Here is a 27,834-nt window from a genome sequence, read left to right on the forward strand (position 1 = left end):
TATATATCATTAGAAAGTAAAAATCCAACTGGGGTAGTAGTGGTACATGTCTTTAATCTCAGCACTTGGGGAGGCTGAGATAGGCGGATCTCTGTGAGCCGGAAGCCAGTCTGGTCTACAGAGTGAGTTCCAGGATGGCCAGTGCTGTCACATAGAGAAATCCTGCCTTGAAAAAACTAATAAATAAATATAAAATTCCTCATCACACACATATATATATCTTCTCAACACCCCCAGTACCATAGGAAAACATGCCACACTCATTCACTGATACCCAATGGCCTTTGCGATTTCTGTTCATTAAGGTGAGGAGTAGCAATTTGGGTTCTGGCTATCCCAGTCTCTCTCTGTGTTTCGCGCCCTCAGAAAGACTTTCTCTTATTATTTACTCTTTTAAACAAATCAACCAACAAACAGTACCCACTCATTTAACCTAATTCTGTTTTCTCTGCATATTCATGACTTTAAAATTTGTACACTTGTTTGGTTTATCGTTTTCACCACCAGAAAGAAAACGTCCTGAGCACAGGACATTAGCAGTCTTATTTACTACAGCAATTTTCCATGTGTAGTAGAACCTGAGGCTCGAAAATATTTGTGGATGAATGAAAAAATGGTTCTAAGAAAGTCAGCAAATATTAAATCAAGCATATTAGACTTAATTCCACAATTAAAGGTTTTTTTTGTAATTTTTTTAAAAATGACTTTATTTGTTTCATATGTATGAGTGCTCTATTGCATGTACACCAAGAGGGCATCAGATCCCACATGGTTTGGAGCCACTATGTGGTTGCTGGAAATTGAACTCAGGACCTCTGAAAGAGCTTAACCACTGAACCATCTCCATAGTCCCTAAAGGTTTGTTTTAAAAGATTAGAATACGAGCAGAACACTCATTGTTAGTTTTGAGTAAAGGTAGCTAATAAAATCCTATATATTGTTTTCACAGAATGTCTGGGCTCAACAATTACAAATGAACAAACAGAATACTCTCTAGCAATTTCTCTATAAAGGGCATTATGTACCTCCAGTGATACCCTTGGCCATATGAAGAATATCAAGCTCCATTTTGTTATGTCTGTGCTTCTCCAGGATTAGCACATATTCTTAAAAACAAACTTAGATCTGTCTTCTAATGAGTGTGTGTGGAAGCAGAGAATATTGTTACTAGTAAATTCAAATTTAAACCTATAACACTAGTACTAATCTGATTAATTTCCCAATATCTACCACTAATTTCCTTTTCAAACTATTCTCCATTGAAATATAAATTTAGTACCACTTTTTTCTTGTTTAAAAATAATTTCTCTGCCAAATCTGCCAGGTCATTTTTGCAACTTGTTCTGTGCCCATGTGCCAATCCCCCTTGAGAAGTATTTTTAATGTTAATTTAAATAGTAAATTACATACTTAGAATAATCTGAAGTTCACAGGGAAAGAAATCTACTTCTATTGCCAGTTGTTTTGCTACAATTTTCTGATGCAAATTTGATCATATCACAGTTACATTTTTAATAATTCATTTGATGGATATAGAAAGTCACACTGCAGGAAGCTTACACTTGGTTACTCCGGTTCCTCCCTTCATCTAGTCTGGGGGGGAGGGGGTATCCATATTCATGACTTCCTGCAACTGTCCTGCTCCTCCCCTTTGTCCCACTTGGTTCCTGTTATCAGAAACTCTGTAAATATTCATATTCTATCTCAACCTTCTACATCTAGTTTTACCGCCACTTCTTACAGAAACCTGAACAACCTTAATCAACTCTTGAAACTCTCTGAAATCCTATCACAATGTCTTACCCAAAGACAAAACTCAACAGCAACCAAATGTATGAACACTTGCCAAGGGTACTAGAAAATAAAATAATTCTTCTAAGGGCAATGAGGTTTAAATTGTGATATCCTCCCCCTTATTCTAAGTTTTTGTGACTCTAGAGCTTTTATTAAGCTGGGTGGTGATGGATTGGTGTAGAAGATCCTTCTGTATTTGCATTGCTTTCATTGGTTAATCAATAAAGAAACTGCTTGGCCTGATAGGGCAGAACTTAGATAGGTGGGGAAGACAGAACGAAATGCTGGGAGGAAGAAGGGCAGAGTTGAGACACCATGGTTCTCCTGCCCTAGACGGATGCTGGTTAGACTCATGCGGGTAAGCCACAGTCAAGTGGCGATACATGTTAATGGAGATGGGTTAAACTAATATGTGAGAGTTAGCCAATAAGAGGCTAGAACTAATGGGCTAGGCAGTGACTTAATTAATACAATTTCTGTGTGATTATTTCGGGTGTAAGCTAGCGGGGTGATCAGGACAAACAAGGGGCCCTGCTCCGTACTACAGTGGCTCACGCCTTTATTTAATCCCACCGCTCAGCTAAAGTACACTGTTGTTGTTTAGTTTTTAATATAAAACATTTATTTAACATTGGTTGGGAAAAACACTGTGCTGGACAGGCTTAACTATTCCCCTTTTATTACTAACAAAATCCTACAAAGAAGTCATTCATTGTTTTACAACTGAGAAAAAGATATTATGGCAGATTTTTTTTAAAAAGTTATTTACTTTTTATGTGTATGACTTTTTTAAATATTTATTTATTTATTTATTTATTTATTTATTTATTTATTTATTGTGTATACAATATTCTTTCTGGGTGAATGCCTGAAGGCCAGAAGAGGGCACCAGACCTCATTACAGATGGTTGTGAGCCACCATGTGGTTGCTGGGAATTGAACTCAGGACCTTTGGAAGAGCAGGCAATGCTCTTAACCGCTGAGCCATCTCTCCAGCCCTATTCTGGCAGATTATCTTAATAAAGATGCTGTACACAAGCAACAGCAGAATATAGATACACCACCTTTAACTTAAAACTATTACTTTTATACCAATATCAAAGTGCCAGATTATTAAAATAGTTTAATTTCCACATCTAAATAAAGAAAAATACATAAGCATGAATTGAGTATAAGACAGACAAAAAGCCTATTGTTACTGACAATTTTCGTAAGGTGTGTTCTGTAAAAACAGGATTTCCTATTCTGTCTCCAGACCAAAAAAGGTGCAGACTGCCTAGAGGAGACGCTCTAGGGTCTATCTCAAGCAAGCAAGCAAACAAAGAGCAGAAGCCAGAGCACTAAGCTGTCTCTCATTCAACTAAAAACTCCAACCATTTTTAAGTAAACAACCAATCTATGAAATGAGAGCTGCTTTAAACACTTCATGGACCTCTTCAGATTAGGAATAGCCAACCTAATTTTCAATTAATACTAGTTTGGAGATGTATACAATTTTTTAAAACAGGTAGATAATTAAAATCATTAATCGTGGAAATAAAAAATAAAAATTATCCCTAAATTAAAAATAGGTGAGAGGGCAAATAGGAATAAATACTCAAGAATCTGGTTTGAATTTGCTGTGACTGAGATTTCACTATCTCCCAAAATCTACACAGCAGAATGTATGAAAGTGGTTAAAAGCATTTATTGATGTTTATTATAAAGACAAATACAATTAATCACTAAAGCTGTTCTTATTGCTTATTAAATAGCAGTGAGGCCTCTCTCTTCATAAAATAAGGGATGGAAGGATACTTCATTAAAACATAGAAAAAGGCTGAAGAAGTGGCTCAGTGGTTAAGAGCAGATGCTGCTCAGTCTTAAGGAACCAACACCCACACAACGAGCCCAATGTTCCACAAAAGCCTGTTACTCTAGCTCTGAGGATTCCAGCACCTTCTTTTGGCCCTTGCAAATACACTTATGCACATGGATGTGCCCGCATGCACGTGCAAACACACACACACACACACACACACACACACACACACACACACACTAAGTAAACAAAATATTTAAATATAGAACACTGGGGAACCAAAAAGATAGCTCAGACAGTGGTTCAAAGCACTGGCTGCTCTTCTAGAGGACCTGAATTCAATTCCCAGCACCTCCTTGGTGTGGTTCCTAACTATCTGTAATTCAAATTCCAAGAGATCTGAAACTCTCTTCTGGCTTCCACTGGCATCAGACACACAAATGATACACAGATATACATGCATGCAAAACACCCATACACATTAAATTGAAAAAAAAATACACAATTTTTTTTTACTTGCTGATCTTAAATATAGAAGAGTGAACTAGAAAGATGGTACAATACTGTGCTTGTCATAAAAGCATGAAGACCTGAGTTCATGTCCCAGAACCCACATAAAGCTGATGCAAGGTAGGGTGTGTCTGTACTCTAAATATTCCTAAAGCAAGATGGGAGGTAGAGATAAGAGCATTCCTAGAAATTCATAGGTCATCTAGTTTGGAATACAAACCAGTGAACAAGGTGAAAGGTGAGAACTAAGGCTAAGGCAGTCCTCTGGCCTCCACAACTGTGCCACGGCACACCTCCACACACAATTAAAAAAAAAAAGAGAGAGAGCCCTGAACCTTGAAGTCATGGAATACAACTAGCAAACTAGTGTCTTCTAGCATGTTGACAACTAAGAAACTATGAATCTAAGCATCATTCTTGAGTCTAACTTTTAAAACACAGCAAAATGATACAGGACACAAAAACATTCTGAACCCAATTTGCCAAATGAGGAAGTTATTCTGGATTCTACTGGTTTTGCTACTTCTACAATGTTACTACCATTTTACTGGTCTACAAGAGCTAGTTCCAGGGCAGGCTCCAAAGCTACAGAGAAACCCTGTCTCAAAAAAATTAAAGGCGTGGGCCACCACTGCCTGGCCACCATTTTTTTTTTCTTATAAATAACCACCAATATTCACAACTGTGGACTTTCTTCTCTCGTCAGTAATATCCACAATCCTTCTTTTCTGATTCCAGCTCTCATGTAACAACTATTTTTTATCCTAACATTCATTGGCAAACTGCCATGCTATAATATCATCAACATTCCTAGAAGCTAGCATTTTCTGAGAAATAATTACACATAGTAATAATTATTTTAGGCCTTGTGAACCTATAATCTGTCACATGCTAACCTTAACCCTTCTTTAACTTTAAAAATATAAAAAAACTAAAGTTGGTCCTGGTGAATCAGGTGTATAATCCCAGCACTTGAGAGACTGAAGCCTTTCTGATCAACATAGTGAGATGTGTGCCAGCCTTGGCCTCACCATGAAACCCTATCACAAAAAAATAAAATAAAACCCATTGCTAGCTCAGGGGTTTTATAAAAAATATATAAAAATGGTCACAGTGTGGACTTAGTAAAATATCAATGACTTGTGATGTTGAATACATATGTTTTAGTAAAGTTTAAACAAAAATGATTCAGCTCCTCTTTTTAAAATCTGTTCACAACACAGTGGAAGAGGGAATAAGTAAAACAGACATTCAATCCCACCTTTGTTTATAATGAATAAAGTTTGCACAAGACAAAAACTTATCCCAGGCACTATTCTAGGAGTATGACAGACATTAATTAGTTTCTTCTCACAAGAACAATCATGTAACTTCTTTTATTATTCCCATTTACATATGAAAACTGGAGAAAAGATACTGGATAAATTGAACAAGAACACCTAGTAGCAGAGTGTAACCATATCGTAGTTTTCTTAAGTCTCCACTAGAAAGTCAAGAATATCTTAGTTTTCTGGTATCTATCTTTCTTCAATCAAATCAGTTTCCTAGCATGGTATACAGAAATTCAGAAGATTGCTATTAAGAATCTTATTGTAATATCTACTCTAAACAAATATTCTTTACAATTCTTTACCTCCGGGAGGAAGAAAAATAAATGCAGAACACATGGGAGATTACAGTAAAGCTGGCTACATTTAGCATCTAGTTTGCACTGCATGGGGAAAGACAATGCTGAGCAGGTAGAACTTCTAAAGCTTCTGTTTTAGGAACACACGTATATTATGCTGAGCTAAACATGTTTGAGTTAAATTTGTACTCATCTTTGTTTACTGAAGAGTAGCTAAATGGCAATAATATAATGCAGGTTTCTATTAGTCACCTCTAATTGTACTCTGAATGTGACCACCATTTCTTGACCTTTAGCATTACAAAATAAGGAATTTCTCCTATATATTGTAGGATGTAACGTATCAAACGACTAAAAGTTATTAGTGACCTTCTTTTCTACAACTATGGCCATTTCAAAAACCAAAGCCTCCTCCAAAGGGAGGCACCAGTATTCCTAACTACTCAGGAAACTGAGACAGGAAGACTGGGACTTAGCCTGGGAGTTAGAAGTCAATCTCAGAAATTTGGGATTTCATCTGAAAAAAATAACAATGTCTCTAAAGCAGCAAATGCTGTTCTCAGTTCAGAGTACTGCTCTAGACACACCCACTGCTTAGCCTCCCCAATGTTTTCCTTCCAGCTCGACTTATCCTCTCTAATTCCTAGAGTGTCCTTCCACATTGGGCACACCAATCTATGTAACAGGTATTTACTTTGTGTTTGTGTGCAAGTGTATGAGTATGGGGGGAAGTGCACATACAAGCCAAAAGAAGACACCAGATCCCAAGAACAGGAGTGATAGCCCTTGTGAGAGGCCTCTCTTCTTACATGGCAGCTGGGATTCTCTAGTACTTAGGACTCAACAGTAAGTGCTCCTAACTGCTGCTCTAGCTTGGCTTTATTATTTTTGACACCACAAATTTATAGCAAGCTTTCATACAAGATATTATATCAGGACAGTTCCTATTGTTTCTGGTTCTCACTAAACACTTTTTTTCACTCTGGACTGGCAGTCCAGCTACTAACCTCTCCTTCAGCCCCTCAATCCCATCATGCATTCGTTCTCTTTGTGACAGTTAGGCTATAATTCCCTCTACCAAGAACTCCACTTCTCTTTGCACTAAGTTCTATCCCTTATCATTTCTCAAGTTTTTCTTATTTGAATAAATAGAAAATCTAAATTATCAAGTATTTCCATTTTTATGTAGGTTGCAAGGGTGGGTCATTCCCCCCACCCTAATAAACATTTTATCAAGGAGAATAGAAATCTGGAAGAAAAAGAAATGGTTTTGCATAAATCTATTATTGGTAATGTCTAACAGCTCTTGTTTACAATCAAGGACAGAAGTCAGCTGCATTACACCTGTAAAACAAAGACTAGATTTCTTCATCAATACATCATTTTTTAAAAAGTGTGTTTTACCAGTTTTACATCATCACCTACCACCAAATACAATGGAAATATTCTACATGTTCATTAGACACTATCAGCCTTATGTATTCTGTACCATTGGGGAAGAGGAGAACACAGGACATCAACTTAGTTTCAACAGCACTGAATATCTTTAGTATGTAATGATGGATAACACTGACTGAACTTGACAGGATCCAGAATGATCGAGGAGACAAGTCTGACTAGGTATGTCTGAGAGGGATTTTCTAGATCAGGTGAATTTAAATGTCCTTTAACTATGGCAGCACTATTTCATAGGTTAGAATCCCAGACTGAATAAAAAGAAATGAGCTTAATGCCAGCATTCATTGCCCTCTGCTTCCTGGTTGTGGATGCAATGTGAGCCAACGTCTCACACACTTGCTGCCATGACTTCCCTACCATGGACTATATACTCTTCAAAGAGTGAACCAAAACAAACCCTTCCTTCCATAAGTCACTTTTGTCACAGCAAAAAGAAAAGCAAAGTCACAGTGTCATTAATTTACCTACCTAAATATAGTCAGGCATTTTTTTTTTCGAGACAGGGTTTCTCTATGGTTTTGGAGCCTGTCCTGGAACTAGCTCTTGTAGACCAGGCTGGTCTCGAACTCACAGAGATCCGCCTGCCTCTGCCTCCCGAGTGCTGGGATTAAAGGTGTGCGCCACCACCGCCCGGCATTCTTAAAGTCATCATTTTATTTGTAAAGTACTTACTTACATCTGGCATTCCCAATTCCCACACTTGAGAGACTAGGCAGGAGAATTAAGAGTTTAATGCCAGGCTAGGCTGTATACCAAGAGTACCCTCAGAAAAAAAAAAAAAAAGAATATTTACTTAAAAAGGTATGTCCAAATATACACATATGTACCCAGGTGATTTAAAAATAAATTTATTGTCATAGAGAGATAAAGGGGGCAGTGGTGGCACACACCTTTAATTCCAGTACTGGGAAGGCAAGAGACTTGCAGATCTTTGTGAGTTCAAGGCCAGTCTGGTCTACAAGAGCTAGTTCCAGGACAGACTCTTAAAACTACAGAAAAACCCTGTCTACAAGAAAAAAAAAAAAAAGAAAAAAAAAAAAGAAAAAGAAAAAAAGAAAAGAAAAAAGAAAAAGAAAGAAAAAAAGGAAGAAAAAAGAAATGGAAGGATGGAGAAAAGCACCTAAAATTTATAAAAAGTCAAGTATATTATAGGCCCTCAAATGTTTGTTAAATTAAACTCCTATATCAGCCTAAATTCTTTTATGTAACAGGTAAAAACAGATAGAATGCAGCTCCCAGATGATCTGAATAGATTATTTCCAGTTCTGGAACTATTTGGGTTTATCTGATTTTTAGTTTCAAAATTGCATCACATGACATTCATCTTTCAGGCCTACATAGATAATGCTATGTCCTTAAATTCCCTGAAAGCAAAATGCATAGACCAATGATTGATACCCTGAGTACACAAAAAAGGTCAAGCCAGAGTTATTAAATCATCATTTATAAACCATGTGCCAGGTACTGAGAACACAACAGGGAATAAAACACACCAGTCTCATCCTTCTTCACTTCTCAGCCACATCACAGAGACAGCAAACTAACAAATTCGATGAAGAAAAAGAACGACCTTGGAATCCTGTACCAAGCAGTTTTTGTATGGAAACTGTCTTTGGGTTAAGATGTAAAGAATAAAAGACTAGGCAAAGAGAGGTGGAAGGCCAAAGCAGGGTTATTCATAAGAATCTGGACACCGGCTTAAATACAGACAGGGGAGACAAGAGGTGAGGCTAAAGAAGTAAAATGGGACATATCACCCAACTTGGCTAATATATAGTCAGTCCTAAGGGTGATTAAATTCATCCTTTCTTGATTGACATAAAACACAGCTGCTTCATTACAGACCACAAGTTACAGGAGGGTTACAGGTGCGCCTGTGGTGCTCCAGGAGGGTGATGATGGTTACTTACTCTACGATAAGAGAGGACGTGGATTGGGGAAGTTAAAGGGAGAGTGTCTTTTCTTTGAGCATGAATAATGGCATTCTTCACTAAAATACAGGACACAAGAAAATGTCAGGTAGCACCAGCAAACAGTAACTGAGGCCATGAACAGAATATGTAGTCTGTAGAATGACAAGGAAATGGAATCCTAGAATCAAGCCTTCATGCATCTAAGGACAGCAAAGGAGACAAAACAGAAGTTAGCAGGAAGATGAGAGAAAACAGAGGGCATGATTCCAGCTTCCAGGGAGGGAGTTTTAAAAAAGAGAGTGGTCAAGGGTCTCAAAGAAAGGTCTGGGTAAATAAATGTTCACTGTACTTTCTGAACTGGTGGTCACTCCCTCAGGCAAGACCGTACCAACTCCCAAACAGCATCAACTAAGTGTTCAAGTACTTGAGCCTATGGGGGACATTTCTCATTGAAACCACCACAGTAACTGAAAAGTTACTTACACATGCACAAAAGTTTTACATAGAATAATCCTTAAATCTGTGTAAAGTAGCCACTATGAAGTCAAAGAAATCACTACTTTATCACTCTTGTTACTGCTTGGATATGATAAGGGCTGAGAAAACCAAGCTATGAGAGAAGTCTCATTTTTCGTTAGTAGCAGGCCATTCACTCAACAAATCTGTTTAATCAATGGTTGTAGCTTTTGTTTTGCACACAAGAGATCATTCAATTATAAACAATGGTCGAGTCAGGCTTGGTAACTCAGGAAAGAAGGCAAGAAAATGAACACTTTACCTCTGTTAAAACTAATAATTTCTTCTGCTCTATTTTTAAAGGTTTTTATTAGTGCTTATGCAAGACACGTATTTGTGGGTGGCCAGAGGGGGTTTCAGGTGTTCTAGAGCTGGAGTTACAGATGATGTGGATGCTGGAAACCAAACTCAGGTCATGTAAAGAGTAGCAGCTGTTCTTAACTGTCAAGGAAAAAAGAAAACACTCCAGCTTCTCATTCAGTATTTTAAATCTTTTTTATTGTCTGAAGCAGGTGAAGCTTAATTGAAAAAAAAGAAGAGAAATGGACTTTAAGTTCCAATTTTTGTGCATATATTACTCCCTTCACTCAGGCAACTCAATAAATACTAACAGAAGTTATCCTAAGTTCTCATTCAGAATAGTACAAAAGCTCCCTGTTACTCCCAACAACTGCCACAATTCTGCTAAGCATGACAGGGAACAGACAGCATATACTGACTGGCCTTAAGACCAAGAGAAAGATAAACCAGTGTTTCCAGTATAAGTTTAGAAAGTGATCATTTAGTACGCCTTTAAAAGTTATTTACTTATTGCGTGGGTGCACTAGGGTCAGCATGAGCAGGTCAGAGGACAACAACTTACAGTTGTTGATTCTGCTCTACTACCATGTGGATTTTAGGAATCAAATTCAGTAGTCAGGCTTGACAGCAAACACCTTCACCCACTAAGTCATCTTGACAGTCCTCACATAAAATATCTTAAAATGCCTAATCTATAACTTTTGGAAATTCTAATACTTTTGTGAAAAACTAACTGCTCATCTCAATGTACTTGCTCAAATGGAGCAAAATCTTTTCCAAATAGCAATTCTGATGTTCAAGTTTTTATAACTTTTCCAAATGCTGATAAAGACGGAGCTACAAAGTTGTCAGTAGACCTCAAACAGCAAATTAGACTGACCGCTAAAAACTGTTTGATTTTTCACAATTCAATTGAGAGAATCTAACTAAATACTAAATATTTTCTACCCTCAAGACAGGTGTAATAGCTCATACCTATAATCTGAGCACTGGGAGGCTGAGAGGTGTGTGCAGGGTATGTAGGAGTTCAAGGCCAGGGCTGGGCTATCTATGAAGAGTCTTATCTCTGAAGAAGAAAAAAAAAGAAAAAATACCTTCAACCAAGGGAGTATTTTCAAGAACAAAAATATATTATTGACACTCCAGGTATTGTGTTGAAATAATGAAATTATGGGAAAAGCATGTATTCTTGATGAGAAAATATAAAGGATTTCACTAATGGCCTAGAACTTCAAGTTTAAGAAAACATGCTATATTTCTATGACCAGCAAACTTGTGTAAAGAGTCAGGAAATAAATATAAAACTTAGCTTTTTATGAGCCACATATTCTCTGGCACAACTATTCCATACTATCACTACAGCTAAAGAGCCCCTAAAAATACCAAAGACAATACATACACAAATGGGTATTTCTGCGTCTTGATTCAAGTTTAATTATGTCTGTTTTGATTAAAAATAATTTTAATATGCCATAAAATCTGGTTTCTTCTTATTTTTTACACAACTGAAAACATAAAACCAACCTTTGCCTCTAGGCCAAGCAAATACGGAGAGCATGTGAAACAGGGAGAGTATGCATCACAGATAGTGTGGGAGACACAAGGAGCATGTCAGACTGGCAGAAGGAACATCGCCCACCTGTGTTTTCATCATGTTTGTAGAAATAAAAAATTGTTTTCCCTTTGACAGTTTCACTAATTTCTTTTTTCCATTCCCAGTTATACATGTTTCAAGGAAACTTTCCTAAGTTCTCATTTCACTACACACCTCCTGTCCTTGTACATCTCTCTCCCTAGGGCACAGCTTGAATGCTTTTAAATCAAAATCGACCCATATGAGAAAGGAAAAAGAAGCCACCCATCTCAACTTTTTATGAATCCTACCACCTTGAACTATGGTAAGGCTGCAAATCTTTTCATGCTCAATCTTTTAATAAATATAGGTTTGGCCAATCTTATTATTCCCTTTCTCTTTCAACCATCATTTAATTCTATATAATGAGACCCCTGTGAGGCCTTGGCAGCTACGGAAAGAAGGTTTTAGTAACGAATATACTTAATGTTTAAAATCACCAACAACTCTTCAAAAAGCTTCTATGAAAGCTCAAAAATAAAAGTTAACTCACTGCTCTATATTGCTTCTATCACCACTTTCTCAGTTAACTTTAAAATGTACTGTTTAGTTGATTTTTCTAATTCTGCTTACTAAGGTTATAACAGGAGAATGACATAAATGCTTTAAAAACTTAACATGCCTTTAAATTTAAGCTGTATGGCTCTAAAATGTTAAACTATTTAAAACAATATAAGTTCAGTTTAATTTATAGTATAATACATAAAATGTCAAAATCAATACTAACTCAGAAAGTTATACCAACAACTCTTGGGAGAGAGGAATCATTTATTTCATAACAGTAACTCTATGGGTGTGAACTGTGTGGATGTGTAGGCTCTCATGCTGAGGACTTTCAGATTAGCAAAGAGAAACAGCAGGTATTTTAGTAACAAACTGCTTGGTAGGGACAAAACTGTGTTCCTGAAATGTGATGGTAGGAAATGGAGTATGAAATACAAGAGTGAGATTTCACTCTCCATCTCTCAACGGCAAACGCTTAAATGTACCCATACCAAAACCACTGCCAATGAATGTAGCAAAACAACATCAGCACTGGAGTCCAGCAACTGGTGAATGTCTCCTGAAGACAAGTGCCACCCCTCCTCCCCCCAAAAAGAACAAAAGAAGAAAACCAATCTAATATGTGACTAGAGGCAAAAGCAAGACAAGAACAAGTCTTTCTTACTTGCCTCTTAAGGTGCTGGCTAAATCTTTAGAACATCCCACACAGCCAACAAAAACAGTAATTTCCTACACAAAACAAAGCAAGAGGCTTGCTGCCTTTTATTTTGCTGCCAAGTAAATAATCTGAAGGATTCTTGCTTACTACTCTGCCCTCAAATTATGAAACCTAAAAAGTAACAACTAGGGTTTACAGAAGGTCAAAAAACATTTTTTTCAACTATTTAAAACATACACACACACACACACACACCAATTACATTAAGCTCGGTTTTAATAGTAATGTAAATTTTAGAACAAAAAAAAGTTAAATATGTTAGATATTTTTAACGTGAATGCCATGTAGGAAAAGAAGTCAGAACATCAATTTCATGAAAATTTCAAAATAAAATGTCACTATTTCTAGAAAGATTTATTTAATGTTTTCTAACCCCATTAAATCCTGTCTATAAAAGGGCAGCCTCATAATGCACAGTGAGTTCAGGATAGCCTGTAAATGTTTCAAATTGCTTACTATAAGTTCAGTATTACAGAAAGACTTTCCATGAAGCTGAAAGGTCAACTTTTACCCTTCTCTACATTAAAATAAATGTTTTTATTTTAAAATTACAGTAAAGACATCCTTTCTCCTTCTGACATTCTTTCCATCTCTTTACTCCCTAAAAATACCACAAACCACTTGACTGTTCGATCTCTTTCAAAGAATAAAAATAAATAAAACCAAAACCCAAACCTCCAGTCATCAGGTACTCCATCTTTACAGCAAAATAAGGAGGCCTTTAGCTATCCTAACACACTTGGTACCTGTCAACCTTTTTCTCTATAATTAACTGTAATCAAAAATCAAGAACCACACCCTCCTTTGTAAGTAAGTTCAACTGGCATTTTCTACAATGTTAAAACAACTGTACAATAAGCAGATTTATCTTAAATGTATATAACATGAATTTTCAGCAACTTCCTGCCAGGTATGGTTATACACATCTATTACCCCAGCAGCAGGAAAGTGGAAGCAGGAACGTTGAGTATTTAAGATCTTCCTCACCTACAAGGTGAGTTTAACACCAACCTGAGCTACATGAGACCCTACCTCAAAAAATTAAAGGCAACCAATTTCTGTACATTTTACCCCTACTCTATTTGCTACTTAAAGCTTTTCCCCCCCCAGTCCTCAGTTCAATTCCAGTGAAAATACACAGTAGCAAACCTATCTATATGTCAGTTCAATTCTAAGAAAAATAAGAGTAACAAATCTCGGGGTAAGTCATGTAGTGACAACAAAAAGGAAACATGCAGATTACCAATTTGAAGACTGCATTCAGCAATTAAATTTATTACATTTGCCTATTCTGTTGCATGAACAAAGAGAAGGAAAACTAACTCATAAATCCACAGTGAATATAAATCAAAGATGAAAATTAAAAAAAAAAAACCTAGCACAGAGTAGAATAATACCGTAAGTCTTTGGTTCCTTCCACCTGCCCTGGATTCTTGGGTTGCAGCTTATCTAACAACTAATTTTCTCTTCTTGTGAGGTTTTACTTGGTGTGCCTGCTTTCTGCTTCCATTTCTATCCCTGTAGTTTTTAAAAGGACATAAAGCAACTTTATTAAGAATGCCTAAGATATCAAAGGCCTAAAGCTTCACTGGTTGTGTGTGGCATAGGAGGAAGGGGAGGAAAACGTGAGGTAATGAGGATCTACTATATTTACCTTATGTGCAGGGCATGTGGACAACAATAGAAACCATGCAGGGAGCACTCTTGGTCAGAAAAGAACATGGCAGCCTAATGGGAAGCCTTTGTTCTTCAAAAGGGTCTCCTTTCTCCCTTTTGTGCTTCACTTAATTCATGGCATCTGAGCTGCTCTTGAACTTGACAGGCAGGAAAAGAAAGGGAGAGGAGAGGGAGAGACACACACAAAGAGAAGGGAAGGGAGGGCTTCAAAGAAAACGCATTGTGATAATTTAGTTTTGCTAAACGTGGTGAATTTTTGAGATTTTGAGGAGTTGGCAAGTATAATTCAGAATTAAAATCACTTTTTCCAAAGATTGCACCAAGTAGTAGACAAGTGAGATAGATGTAAAATTAATTCTGCAGGAAAAATTTAGATAGATTTTTTTTCTGTTACAAATATTCCTTGAAATAATAGCAAGGAAATATTATTTTTCAATAGTTACATGAAAGATAAGCATTCTATTAGCAGCATCAGTAATTAAATGATCCCTCAGTTTAGGGATATTCTGAGAGATAAATAGCACTAAAGAAAACCACAAAAAAACCACGAGCGCCACCTACAGGATAAAAACGTGCATTAAAGACTTGTATTTTAAAAGATATTAACTGACTCATCTTTAAGTCATGAATTAAAAAGTATTAACTAGGGGAGAGAGTGGGATTGATACATAAAATGAAAAAAGGTTTTTAAAAATTAATTAATTAAAAAATATTAACTAAGCAGCAAATAACGAAGTCCCAGGAATCATTACCTAATTTAAAACTGCATTAATATAAATAACTGGTTTATACTATAACATGCTGACAAAAGTCAACTTAAAGCAATAAAATATACAATTGTAGGGCACTACAACTCTGTTCAGTTGTAGGTGCCAGAGAGATGGCTTAGCAGTTAAGAGCAGAGGACCCAAGTTACATTCCCAGCATGTGGAGCAACTCAAAATTACCTATAACTCCAGCTCCTAGAGATCATGCTTCTGGTCTCTGCTGGCACTTGCACTCACAGGCACACACCCACCCAATACACTTAATTAAAAACCAATTTTTAAAGAGGGAAAAAGACCGTTATAAAATGAGTAAGCAACCATGCCAGTAGTAAAGTAGATTGCTGTTACTGACTCTAAAAGATACTCTGTATGAACAACCAAGTAAGTTTAAAACAAAGGAAGTTATCCTATTGCTATTAGATTTAGTATTTACTTCTCCAGGTTTTTCTGCAATGGATGACTCAGATATGTAAATATGTCTTTTGCTATACATGTACACACATTTGTGGTTTTTATTTCCTCTATTTTATATATTTTACATTTCTTTATTATTATACACATAGCTCTCATTTTGAGGGGGGTGTAAAAACAATGTAATAACACACTAATGATTTGTGAGCAATATGCTGTATTGAATTATTTCTATTTCCACTTAACCAGCACTTTAAGAATAGCACTATTTATATATCTTTTTCTACTAGCTTAACTGTTTCTGTAAACAAAATGACTAATGACAAGTATCTAACTAAGTGAAATAGTACAAACATTTAAAACCGCAATGTATCAAACTGCTCTCCAAAAGTTGTGCTAAGGCAACTTCCATTATTATCATTTTGTTCCCCCTTATACCATCTTTAAATATTTGACATCTGGTAAATTAACTGAGAATACCTACACATGCTTTCCTTCAAATTAGGATAATAAGCTTATTCCCAATATTCGCTAGTAAGATTTCGTAAAAGTATCACTTTTAAACTGCATTAAAGCCAATTACTATTTTATAAAATCTTACTTTAGTCAATACTTAGTTGATTAACACCCAGTGTATTCAAAAACCATTGATCTTAATGCCAGTGATAGACTTACAAAATTTGCAGTATCTCAAAGACACTGTAATAACAGGCAGAATTAAAATAATGTAATTTTTTTCCAAGATAACTATTTTTAAAGGATATGTATTTATGTGCACGTACATGGAAGTGAGTCAATTTGAGAGAGTGTAAAAGGGGAAGCATTGGAAGGGTTACAGGGGAAGAAAGGGAAGGAAAAAAATGGTGTAATTATAATTTCAAAAAAATAAGAAAAAGAAAATGCAACATTTCTAATCACACTGTGAAGTTATTTTTAGAGTTCAAGTCTATGAATGCAACATCACTAACTCTAGTTTCTCAAATACAGCACAACAGACTTTTTGAACCAGACAATTTTGGGAGGAAGAAAAATGGACTGACCTGTTCACTGTAGGGTATTTCTCCCTGGGAGGAATAGGTGAGCAAAATCTGGCCTAGGTGAGAACCACAACCACAGGGTACTTATTATCTCACAAACTCCACTAAAATTTTAAATGTGTTTTATTTATTTTGATTGTGTGTAAGTGTGTGGGCTTGTGATGCCTCTTTGCATATATGGAGGTCAGAGAACAACTTGTAGCAGTTTTTTTTTTCTTCTATTTCCACCATGTGGAAGAAACTGAACTCAGGTCATCAGGCTTGTGGGAAAGCACTCTAAATCATAGAACCATCTTGACGGCCATCACAAGGGCCTATTTTAAAGTATACAAGGAAGCTAGCTCATGCCTGTAATACCAACATGCAGAAGGCTGAGGTAAGAAGATTGCTGCTTAGTCTGAGGCCAGCCTTTAAGTTCCAAGCCTGCAGCATGAGACTGTCTCCAAAAACACAAAACAAAACAGTATACAAGGGCTGAGAACACAGGAGTACTTCCTCCTATGCATTGCTTGAGCCTGTGAGTACAATCCTCCCAATGGCCAATAATCAACCAATCAAATAAATACAAAAAATTACACAAATATTTTCAGCAGTCCAACACTTATCAAATTCTTATTAGTCTTTACTACACAGAATAAGACCTCTCATCTAATTACTAACATGGTAGTTTAAGAGAACGCTATGCTTGTGAGACAACAAACCAGCAAACAAAAATTTTTTATTACTGTGAACTATTCTATTAATTTTACCTCAAAATCCTAACTTAAGCCCAATACTTCTCCACATCTTTCCCAACTCCTGTCTCAGTTACCATAACTATTCAGACTGTCTTTTAATAGTGCCCTCTGCTTTTACTCCATTCATCTACTAAACAGTAAGACACTGCCTAGTATATGCCGTACTCTACATACTAAGAAAACACAAGTGACAAAACTATCGATAAAACTCATTATCTAGTTAGGTGTGGTGGCATATGACCATACCCTAGTGAGGTGAAGATAGGAGAATCAGAATTAAAGGCCTATTTCAAATAAGAATATAAGAAAAATAACCTAGCTCTGTGTGCACACAAATCTTCTCTCTCTTTACCCAATGAAACTTTTAAAACATGCTAGGTCACAAGGCACTAAGTGTTTTGGTAGGTAGGTAGAAAGGAGGAAGGGAGGGAAGAAGAGAAGGAAGGTGGGTGGGCAAGTAGGTGGGTGGACAGGGCAGGGCAGGCAGGCAGGTGAGGCAGACTGGCAAGGGAGGAAAGCAGGCAGGAGAAAGGGGGTGGGCAAGAGTGAGATCTGATGTCAAGTGCAATGGCCAGTCATGTAAAGATCCGAAGACGGTTAGGAGGTGAAGAGCATGGGTACCTAGTAAAAAGCAACCTTGGTTTCCTGATGTGGAAGCATACTTTTTCCTTTACTCCAAAGGAAATGGGAAGGAAATTCTTAAAAGAGCTGAAGAAAAACACTGTTAACTTAAATCAATAGGCTGCAATGGTGAAAGCAGAAAACAGTTACTCACAAGATGTAGATTCATGGTAGGTATAGTGGAAATAAAGAGATGTATGTTGCATATATCATTAATAAACATAATAAACATAAGTTGGATTCTATCACTTCAAAACCTTCCATTGCTACTTTTACCCACAATGAACTTACACACCCCCGACTGCTCTCAAACACCCATAATTTCTGAATCTCCTGCCAGTACCAGCATGTCCTATTTATGTGGTCCTGAGGATTGAATCCAGAACTTCATGACTGTTAGGAAAGCACTCTACCAACTGAGTTACATCACTCTCAACCTCTAATGTGGTTTCAATGGTTACGCATAACCTGGTCCTTCTAGGTTTTTCTTATGTCTTCAGCCACACTGGCCTTTCAGGCCATCTAATTCTACAAATTCTTGTCCATGTGAGGTCCTTCATGAATACTGTTCTCAGCCTGGAATACCATTTTCACCCTACCTATCTACATGTTCTCCCATTTCAATTCTCAGCTTTAAATTCACTTCTTCCAAAAGACCTTCCCCAAAGTGCCTCTCAAAACTCATTCCCTTTGAATTTTCCTTTCCTCATATAATTTCTTAAAGTACCCCAGAGTACTTCCCTGACAGGACTCACTCCAGTTTGTAATTACCACAGTAGTCTAATTACTATTAATGGTTAACATTTGTTTCTGCAGATGACGTCTACAAAGAGCAGAGATCACTTGTGTGTCACTTACCATCCGTTCTCCATGATCTGCCACAATACCTGACACACAACAAGTCTAAGAAGTACCTTTCATCTCTGCTCCACTAGAAATGACCTAGTCTTCTAAGTTCTTGGCACCTCAATATGCAGCCTCCTCTGCAATCTTAAGACTCTCTGAAGTCACAACAACTATAGCAGATAATATAAAGAAATAAAACACCACAAGGAATCTAGTCTATTGGATAGGGAATGTAGGGGAGATGAATAGGGAAAGGTCTGTTACTGGGTTATGAAATCTACAAGTTATTAAGCAGTCAAAAAAGAAAAAACAACAAAACAAAACACTGCATGGAAGGCTTAATTAACTCATCTTAATTAATCTGGAAGATAAATTTGTAACAGTTTTTTTTAAAAAAAAAAAAAAAAAAGAAGTCATTTATTTATTATGTATACAGTGTTCTGACTGCATTTATGTCTTCAGGCCAGAAGAGGGCACCAGATCTCATTATAGATGGTTGTGAGCCACCACATGATTCCTGGGAACTGGACTCAGGACCTCTGGAAGAGCAGCCAATGCTCTTAATCTCTGAGCCATTTCTTTAGCCCTGAAAGATTAATTTATCTGTGGTATATAACTAACTCACTGTCAAAGAGTCTGAACACAAAAATTCAAACCACAAGTTGACAATGGATGAATTTAATCAGCTTTAAAAATCAGTGCAGCATTAGCTGGGCAGTGGTGGCCCACACCTTTAGTCCCAGTATTCAGGAGGCAGATGCAGAAAATATCTAAATTTGAGACCAGCCTGACCCATAATCAAGTTCCAGGACAGCCAGGGGTACACAAAGAAACCCTGTCTTGAAAAACCAAAAAAAAAAAGGGGGAAAGGGAAAAAAATTGGTACAGTATGCAGATATAAACATGTATTTCTTTTTGCCATATTCATTGGTAAGATTCTTACTATTTTTTGATAGTTAAATTAAGTTTACATTTATTTTAGTTTTACAGGGAGAAAAAAGACACAACAAAGAAAAATCATTTTCTCAATTGTTCGTTACTAACAATGCCACTGGATTATTTTATACAAATTATAGTTAAGATCATGTTACTCAAAAAACTGCAGTGGCTCCCCACTGCCTACTGAATTAATTCCAAATACCTTCATCTGATATTTAAGATCCTACACAAATAAGTCTCAACTTATTTACTTTTTCGTTACCATATTCCAGCCAAGAAGACTACTTTTGCTCCAAACATAGCTGGTGTTTTCTGACCTCTATCAAACCTCACTTCCTCCCAGTTTTTTTTCTTTTTTTAATTTTAATTAATTAATTTTAAGATATGAATGTTCTGCCTGCCTGTATGCCTGCATGCCAGAAGAAGGCATCATAGCATTATTTTATATGTATGTATGTATGTATGTATGTATGTATGGATGGATGGATGGATGGATGGATAGATAGATAGATAGATGTTTGTGAGGCACAATGTGGTTGCTGGGAATTGAATTTAGGACCTTTGGAAGAGCAGGCAGTGCTTTTAACTCCTGAGCCATCTCTCCAGCTCCTCTTCTCTCTTTTTGAAGTGCAACCTCACCCTCCAGATTCATAATCCACCTGTTAAAATACTATCTTCTGTATTCTTGCTCCATCTCTCAATTCTGAATGGACAGCTCTTGGTGTACTATCCCAGCTCATTTAAGTGCAAATGATCACTCCTACAGCGCACGGGAAAGCAAAACTAAAGCAAACAACTCCCTCTGCAAAACAAAGATAATACCTATGCACACAAAAGCAAACAACTGTATTTATAATTTATAAGTTGCCTTGGAAACTATTTCCTTTGAAGGCAATATTGTTTCTGATTTGTCTTTTGTTCCTTGCCATTCTTTAAAACAAAGTACAGCTAGAGAGATGGCTCAGTGGTTAAGAGCATTGCCTGCTCTTCCAAAGGTCATGAGTTCAATTTCCGGCAACCACATGGTGGCTCACAACCATCTGTAATGGGGTCTGGTGTGCAGAAGAGGTTCTAGTCTGCAAACACACATAGACAGAATATTGTATACCTAATAAATACATAAATAAATATTAAAAAAAAACAAAGTACATACTGAGTAACTGTTGATTCAAACAGTAAAAAAAATTGGCGGTGGTGGCACAAGCCTTTAATCCCAGCACTTGGGAGGCAGAGGCAGGCGGATCTCTGTGAGTTCGAGACCAGCCTGGTCTATAGAGCTAGTTCCAGGACAGGCTCCAAAACCACAGAGAAACCCTGTCTTGAAAAAACCAAAAAAAAAAAAAAATTATCTTCAGTCTTCCTCATTGGCCCCACATTAAAAGAAGGGGTCTATTAAGTATCTACACTGTAGCTACTATAATAAAAGAAAGCAGAGATTATAAAACTATGTACAAAAATTATAGATAACTCAGTGGTGTAGCATTTACCTAGCATACCAAAAGGCCCTGGGTTTGATCCCCAGTATCACTAAATTCTCTCTCTCTCTCTCCCCCCCCCACAACGTAAAATTTAAAAAACTTTCTTAAAAAATAAGAGGCAATATAGCATCAAGACTTTATAGTCAACACTGTAGAGACTAGGAACCCAGGTCCATACTCCTAGCTAAGGGAACATCCTCCGGGTGTCACCTAACACAAATCTAAAAGGACAAGAACATTGTTTACCCTGCACTATTCTAAAAAGCCAAATGAATACATTAAAACTTAAGTATATTAATTAATTTATCACAAAGTAAACAAACAAAAAACCACTTACTGCTATTATTAAGGTCACTAATTTAGTTAAGACTGCTAAGTAACACAGAAATATATATTTCTTCCCATATATTTTATTTTTCCTTGGTACTTAATATTAGTTAATGGAAGCAGGGGTTTCTGTTATGTGTCACTGTTCTCTTAGCACCCAGAACAAAGACTAGCAGTCACTATAACTCAGAGCACCTCAGGCTGCTTAACCTGGCTGGGAATCGCTACTCCCATGAAACAAGCAGTAGAGCAGCCATGAAGATGGAACTGGCGAACTGCCATCTGTGATGACACCCTGACACAATACCTGTTTTATATGGCACACAAGCTAAGAACAATTTGGGTTTTGTTGTTGTACAGATTTGTTTCTTCTATTTGTTTATGTATAATTTTTTGTCTGCAATGTATGCATGTATATGCAGCACACATGTGCCTGGTGCCCATGGAGTTCAGATAAGACTGTAGGATCCCATGGAACTGGTGTTAGAAATGGTTATGAGACACCATGTGAATTCTGGGATCTGAATCCAAGTCCTCTGCAAGAGCATCAAGTACTCTAAACTGCTGAGCCATCTTCCCAGCCCTAGTTTGTTTGATTTTTTTTAAAATGTGTATTATGGGGCTGGAGAGATGGCTCAGTGGTTAAGAGCATTGCCTGCTCTTGCAAAGGTCCTGAGTTCAATTCCCGGCAACCACATGGTGGCTCACAACCATCTGTAATAAGGTGCCCTCTTCTGGCCTGCAGACATACATACACACAGACAGAATATTGTATATATAATAAATAAATATTTAAAAAGATAAAAATAAAATGTGTATTATGATGTACACATGTGCATGTTCTTGTATGAATACGAGTAGGTACGTATGGAAGTCAGAAGACAAATCTGAGTGCTGGTCTTTGCCTACCATCTTTTTTGTGACTGGGTCTCTAGTCCTTGAGCTCCCTGGGATTCTCCTGTCTCTACTCTCATTTCACTGGAGGACTGGATTTGTGAGCAACCATGTCCATCCAGTCCTATGTGGACTCTATGGATCCAAAATCTGGTCTTCACATTTGCATGGCAAGTTCTTTATCCATGGGACCATCTGCCCAGACACTAAGAATAGTTTTCACAGAATATCTGTAGAACATCTGATGATAAGGACACTAACATGAGTCCCTAACTAAGAAATCATTATTCTAGGCAGGTATCACAAAATTTTACATTACTACCATATTCTACATTTTGTTCATTAAAAATGTAATGACATTTTTCTCTCTTGCTATTAAGCATCTACATAATACCTTCCATTTTGCTTCTAAGCTTAAAAAGATCCAAATATCTACTATGTATCCATTTAGAGAAAAGATGACACTAGTGCCTGGTAACACTTTATGGATGATCTTCTGTGTATATATCAATGACAACCTGGCCTTTAAGCATGTCTAGACATGTGCTGGATATTATTTGCGAGGGGGAAGGTTAAAAAAATCAAATTATAATTAAAATAAATTATTTTTTGCAATTTAAAATAAACACTGGGTATAAAGAAAAGAGAATGGAATTTCTTGATGGCCAGTCATCAAAAGGTTTCCCCCAAATCAGTGCAGCACATTCAAAAGAACTATGAGGAGAAATTTGTTTTTTTTTTTTTTTTTAATCTTTAAATCACTTCTCCCAAATGATGGAAATGTTCCTAAACTAAAGAAATAACAGCCAGGCAGGCATAGTGGTGCACACCTTTAATTCCAGCACTAGAGAGGCAGAGGCTCTCCGAGATCTCTGTGGCCTGGAGGCCAGTGAGTTTCAGGACAGCAAAAGCTACACAGTGAAACACTGTCTCAAAAATACCAAAACCAGAAAATGGGGCCTTTTAGAACCACAACTGGAGGTAAGATCACACTGTTCATTCAGGTAACTGCACTATAAAAGCTAAAAGTAGGAAGCGTGAAAATAAGCTTTCCTATGTTCAAATCTCAACTATCATACCTAGAGCTTAACTTCAGAACTTTGGACAAGTTTTTCCACCTAAATCTCAAGATTCTTCTTTAATGCAGGGTTTCAAAAAGGTACATCCTGATATACTTGGTTAAGCAACACACTAAAGCACACAGCCTAATATATCACCAGTGTTAATAAATGTTAAGTAGTCTTGTCTAAATAGATACCTAACTATTTCCTACAAAGCATTCAATTAGTCTGTTTCCCACTTCTCCAATGGTTTTGGTTTCTGTTTTAACCAAACAAAAGCTTTTATTTCGCCTCTTGGCAACTTTCTTTAGATCTGAAGCTATCATATATCCTAAGTGTTGTCTATTTCTAATATTTTCAACTGAAAATCAATGTTAGTGCCCAAAAGACAGACACTTTTCTTTGAATTACAGTAATTGACATTAGTCCAAATACTGAATCATTTGGATACAGGGATATGCTATTATTGTCTTCTGGCTTTTCTTATTCACAGAGCAAAAATAGAGCCAATGCATTAAAAAGAAGTTGTTATCTTGCTTATTCTCAAATGAGCACTGGCTGGTTTTTCAGTTTAAATAAAAGAAAACTAGTGCCAATGTCAGATTTCCAAGCAAGAGACTATTTGATGCCCCAAATAAGACATGATTCTTCAATACTACCTACTCTTGTACAAAACAATAAATAATTCCCTGAAGGTCATGGTCTACAACTCACCTATCCAACTTAATAACAATCTTATTGCCAAAAGTACTCTGAGCAATAGACAGCATCAAGAGATGGCTCTGTTGAACCTAGACAACAATGAGGACTCTAAGAGAGACATACATGGATCTCTCCTGAGTAAATTGGGAGCATGGGGACCTAGGGAGAGGGCAAGGGGAGGGGAGAGGCAGGTAGGGGAGCAGAGAAAAATGTAGAGCTCAATAAAAATCAATTTTTTTTAAAAAAAAAAGGGAAAAAAAGAAATGGCTCTGTTATAAGTTTAGGAACAAAATTAAAGGTTCTGGGGAGACATTTTTCACTAGTACATCTAGACAGTAAAAAGGGACTGCCAAATTCAGACAGTATTTTACTGCTTTATAAGTATCTCTCTCCCTAAGGCAACTAATAACAGTGCACCCAGACCTAACATATCAATAGGATTCATTCAGGATCTTCACAGGAAGAAAGTCATTGCATGACTATATCAAAAGATTTCCATATACACATATGCTCATGTTCTTGTGCACATGTACACATGTACACTTCCCCTTTATCCAGACAGTTCATCCAAAGACTACCATTTCCTAACTTTTCAGCTGAGATGCGTGAGACCATATAGTACAAACACCACTGAGCTATGAGCAAGATCTGAATGCCAGTTTCAGTTGCTTCTAACCACATTCATGCAAGTCAATCAGACTCAGTTAGTCTTAACTCGAAATTCAAGGGTACTTTCATATTTTCCCAATTATTCAGCTAAAACTATCTCAACCATCTAATTTCTGTTTTAACAACTTTATAATTTCTGTTATCAGTTGTGATGCTAATCAATGTCAAGGTACAGAATGACACAACACAAATGAAAAGAAACAAAAACAAAAACAAAACAAAAAAAAGAACTAGGAACTCATGGCCTATGTAAAGTATAGCACACTTTTAGACACTCAAGAAAAGTTGCCAGGACCTGATACTATACATTCATTCTCTTGCTTCTTTGTCTCATCTCCTCAGGTTTCACATGGTGAGCAGATAACTGCAACATGCCAGTTTAAAGAAAACAAACACCAATCCATCTTCTAGGAAGCATGGTGATGTCTCCATCTGAGCAGTAAACTCGGTCTGAACCAACCAAGTGAGTGCAGACAAACCTGAACCTGCAATCAGAGCTGCAGCACACACTGGGCATGGAGCAAACATGAAGATAGACATTCTCTGAACCAAAAACACTGATCTCTTTCTATACTCTCTCTAACCAAGGCAAATCCCTGCATTTCGGACCCTGTCCCCCAGCTGTTTTCTCTAGTCTCCCATATTTCCTCCTAAAAACTAATCCTTCCCTTTTTGTTTTTTGTTTGTTTTTATTTGAGACAGGATTTTTCTGTGAAATAGTCCTAACTGTCCTGGAACTCGCTTTGTAGACTAGGCTGGCCTCGAACTCACAGAGATGCACCTGCTTCTGCTTTCCAAGTGCTGGGATTAAAGGCCTGCACCACCATCTTAATGTCTGGCACAGCCGCTATTCCTGTGATTGAAAAAAAAATTACTCTTGCCTCCTAAATCTAATCAATCATCAATTCTCAAAGAGTCTACCTCCTCTCCTACTTTTCCCACTCTCCAACTAGGACTCTTTTAATCTGGGCCTCAAAGTCACCCCACCCCAACCCCACCCTAGCAGTGGGACTCAAACCCAGACCTTGAGCACACTGAGCAAGTGTTCTACCATGACTCTCTGTATCATTCTTAAATGGATTATTCTGATGATCTTCCAGCAATCTTGTTGCCTCCAATTTCCTATCACTAGAATGTATGCTCTGTTCTCTTCCCTTTCTGAAGTTCAAATTTAATTTAACTCTCCATGTTATAAAGCATTCTATTTGCTACCGCCTCTACCCTATAGTTTTACCTCCAATTTCTAAAAGGGAGAAAGCTGTTTCCTACCTATCATTTGGTTCATACTGATTCCTAGATAAGAATTTTCTTGTGATAAATCTCTAGATGCAAGGGGTCTCTCTTCTAAATCACCTGGAAGAATAAGGTTGAGAGAAGGTCTGTGCTTTTATGAAACCCTTGTGAGATATCTAGAAGTACCTTGTACCTTTTTTAAATATCTATGTGGTAGTTCTCCCTTGCTGGCAGAGGAGAGAGGGTCTAAGACCTCCACTGGATGTCAAAAGACAATAATAACCCTGCATAATCTGACCTTTTTTCCTTATAAACACATACCTACTATGAGGTTTAACTTATAAATTAGGCATGTAGTGATATAGAAAATTAGAATATATAGTGTAAAAAAATATATGTGAATGTGTTCTCTCTAAAGACCTTTATTGTACTACAGTTAAATCTCAGCATGTTTTTCTTTTCTTAAATGGATAACTTTTTTTTTTTCTTACGAGACAGGGTTTCTTTTCTTTATGTAGCTTTGGCTGTCCTGGAGCTTTCTTTGTAGACCAGGCTCACAGAGATTTGCCTGTTTCTGCTGGAATTAAAAGAATGCACCACCACTGCCAGACCTTAAACAGATAACTTCTATGTTTTCATTTAAAGCAAACACTATGCAGTCTCTTGTGCATATCCCAGGTGTATTACTACCCTTTATCTGAGTTCATTATTAAATAAAATAAAGATTACTTAAATACAAGCACTAGAAAACCCTGATAGCAATCTAGCAACCAAAGCAGTTACATTTAATGTGAGGACAGCATATATAATATGAACAGGATAGAACAAAATGGTACAAGATTTCACCATGTAACTCAGGCAGCATGTAGTTCCAAATGTTTAAGTTGTTATTTATACATTTTTCCATGAAATATTTTTAAATCAAAGTTGACAATGAATAACTAAAACTAAGAAACAAATTTGGGATGAGGAGGCATCTTGTTTCCACCTCCCTAGTGCTGGGATTATAGGTGTATGCCACCTTTTTGCTGGGGGATTAACCCCACTCCTTGTACATACTAGACACAAGCACAATACCAACTAAGCTATATCCCCAACATCCATCATAATCTTTAAATCAGATTAATACTCTAACTGTATGAAATTAAAATAATATTAAGAAATTTTTCCTAATTTCAGAAAGTAATAAAACTCTTCTTTAAAAACCAAGTAATATATGACAGGCTTATAAAAGCAAAGTCTTTTATTTAAGTAATTTAATATACATTATCCAGGTAGCTAGACTATTACATTCAAAGATCCAACCATACCAAAAAAAAAAAACCCTTAAAATGTATAAAACTGCCTAGAAGCAGTTAGAGTCTGAATGTTTCTAAAGTTTTTCCCCTCTTCTCCTTCGCTGCTTCAGAAAAGTGAGAGAAAGGATCAAAAACCAAAGGAACCACAGCAAAAACTGAAACTTTCCACCAGCCGACATTTCTACTATTTTGCCCATAGAAGCAGGCACACCTGACACCAGATTCAGAAAAAGGATTGCAAGGACAACCAGAGAGAGGATAGGAACTGACCACCACCCACAATGACCTCCTCCTTTGATGAGCTATGAATAAAAACTTACCTTAGTTCTAATTTATACTCAAGAAAAATAAGCTAAAAAAGAT

General features: G+C 36.8%; 1 protein-coding gene across 6 annotated transcripts in view; it reads right to left on the reverse strand.

Moving 5' to 3' along the window:
- The window catches only part of Pou2f1 (POU class 2 homeobox 1), a 138,622-nt gene that overhangs the window by 88,635 nt on the left and 22,153 nt on the right, over positions 1–27,834 (reverse strand). The window lies entirely within an intron of this gene.

Source organism: Alexandromys fortis, unplaced genomic scaffold, assembly GCF_014885135.2.
Source record: "Alexandromys fortis isolate MF-2015 unplaced genomic scaffold, M_Fortis_MF-2015_v1.1 scaffold_97, whole genome shotgun sequence".
Lineage (NCBI taxonomy): Eukaryota > Metazoa > Chordata > Mammalia > Rodentia > Cricetidae > Alexandromys > Alexandromys fortis.